We start from the raw sequence: 2534 nt of genomic DNA on the forward strand, positions 1-2534 counted from the left end.
TGTGTAGAGTCCTATTTTGAGTAGAATGGCATCACTTATATGGCCTTTCTCCCTTATGCCATCACCTTGGCAGCTTTAGGACAAAACAGTGTGACTGATCCCACTTCTATCTTCAAGGCTCGAGTGAGGCTTAACGCTGGGATTGTCTTGTTGAATTACTTTTTTTAACCATCTTTATCAAGTGAGGCACTTTCAAAATGCGTTATTCCTCTGGGTGTATTCATATGTGGAACACAGTGAATTCAGTGGGAGACTAAAAGGATTTGGGGGCTTTCACGAGAAATGTTGATTTATATGCACATATTTTGCTCAGTGAGATTTGTAAATTATAATATTTTATTCAATCCCTTTCTTCTTAGTCATGCAAAATATTCTGGAAACAACTAATTTCATTGGATCAAAGAGCAAAGAAGAGCTATGGAGTTGACAGTATCAGGTCTATTGTGGTGGGAAGAATGAAATAACCTTTGGTGAAAACTGAAACCCAAATGGCTACAGATGATGGCGGTGATATGCTGCTATTTAGCTTGTTTCAATGACTGCACATTTCAGACTCTCCTGTAGTCAACAGTGATAAACAAAACCTTTGAAAATGTTGCTTCTCGGAGGTCTCACCATCAGAGGAGGAAAATCTGGGCCTGGCCATTCTTGCCTGTGTTTGACAAGGAGATCAGAGTTTCATTTGCTTGTCCATTTTAGGCTGTACTTGTGTCATCCTTGCGCAGGGGCCATGCTAATCTTCTCTGTATCGTTCCAATTTTAGTATATGTGCTGCCGAAGCGAGCACTAGGCTGTACTTGTGAACATATTTAATAGGTTGTTCTCAGTAAGTTTTCTTCTTTCTTTTTTTTATTTTTTATTTTTATTTTTTAAATTTTTTGTTTATTGCAGTAACATTGGTTTATACCATTGTATAAATTTCAGGTGTACATCATTATACTTCTATTTCTGCATAGATTACATCATGTTCACCACCAAAATACTAATTACAACCCGTCACCACACACATGTACCGAATTATCCCTTTCACCCTCCTCCCTCCCCCTTTCCCCTCTGGTAACCACCAATCCAATCTCTGTCCCTATGTGTTTGTTTATTGTTGTTGTTATCTACTACTTAATGAAGGAAATCATACGGTATTTGACCTTCTCCCTCTGACTTATTTCACTTTGCTTTATACCCTCAATGTCCATCCATGTTGTCACAAATGCCTGGATTTCATCGTTTCTTATGGCTGAGTAGTATTCCATCTTCTTTCTTAATGTAAACAAGACCTCTTATGTGGCGGAGATGCTGACATTCTTTTGGATTTGTCAGGATCTCTGAATCTGGCCCGTGGTTGTGATACTGGGTTGGGAACGCATGAGAGAGTGTTCTTTCGCAGTTCCTGTGTAACGTGCTCCATTCAGTGGCAGAAAGCACAGAATGCAGTAGGTGATATCTGAGAGATATGGGACCCAGAAAACTTTCCTAGGAATTCTGAAACCAATCGGTTATTTTTTTTTAATATATAACCTGAGATGACTGATATTAATATTCAAGGGGCTCTGCAGCCCCTAACAAGAAACTAGGAGGAAAATTATTTTTGGTTCTTGGTGAGCCAGTGACAAGAGACCTGCACTACATTTACTCACGTTTTTCTCTGGGTGTTTCTGCCCATTTCCCAACCCCACCTCTAGTTTTGAGGGTACAGTCGGGTCTCTCCTCGGAACCTGCGCATTTTTCTGGGTGAGGCCCTGCAGGGAAGGGCGCAGCAGGTGAAGGGCATTTTAACTTGCTTGATTTCTCCTCACTGCCTGTTATGGCTGTAAAATATTTTCCTTAGGGGAGAACAATTACTTGGATAAATGTGCACACTTCATAGCTGCGTCCACATGTTTATTCACCTGGAATTAACCTGGTTCTGTTCAGAATGCCCGTACCCGGAAGACGCAGGCTTTGTACTCGCTCTGTCTCAGGTTTATGAATGTTCATATGTTGTAAAGCCTCCTCTTCCAGATAGTTTAAATATATTTGGGTCACATTTTTAAAAGCATAGATGATTCTTGGTTTTTAGTTTCTGCTAATAAGCACTTAGGAGTGTTCCAAGCTGAAGATGTGTTAATTCTCGTGCGATGTTCCATTCTTTCTCCCTTAGGTTACGTTAGATCTTCCTCACCATTCCCGGAAAGAAACACAGCTGTGATTTTCTTTGTCCTGGTGTCCCTGTGTCGCTCCAGAGGGCAATGGGACGTTTTCAGCCCCCTGCCCAGCTCCATCTCGGCTCTCTCTTGGTTGTAGCAGAAACGCTGATGCTGGTGGTAAATGTCTAGTCTTGGTTCTTGAAGCAGCTCACAAAGGGATTAAATAGCATAGAGAACATTGAAACCAAAATAATAAAGTAGAGAAAAAGTTAATGAATGGTAAAACCTGGGTTCCAATCTCGGCCTTCAGACACTTCAGCCACTGTGCACAGCTCTCTGTGGGAGCAGGAGGGAGGAGCGCCCACCTTCGAGGAGGAGGGAGGGAAACTTAGAGATTACATCCAGACTACA

The 2534-nt window shown here is 41.5% G+C and overlaps 1 non-coding gene across 1 annotated transcript; it reads right to left on the bottom strand.

Annotated features, from left to right (window-relative positions):
* Nucleotides 1–680: 680 nt before the first annotated feature.
* LOC131421555 (U6 spliceosomal RNA) lies at nucleotides 681–787 on the bottom strand. The gene has a single exon (XR_009223900.1). It is a non-coding gene; the product is annotated as a U6 spliceosomal RNA (small nuclear RNA).
* Between the last annotated feature and the right edge of the window lie 1747 nt (nucleotides 788–2534).

This window comes from Diceros bicornis, chromosome 2 (assembly GCF_020826845.1).
Source record: "Diceros bicornis minor isolate mBicDic1 chromosome 2, mDicBic1.mat.cur, whole genome shotgun sequence".
In the NCBI taxonomy this organism is placed as follows: domain Eukaryota; kingdom Metazoa; phylum Chordata; class Mammalia; order Perissodactyla; family Rhinocerotidae; genus Diceros; species Diceros bicornis.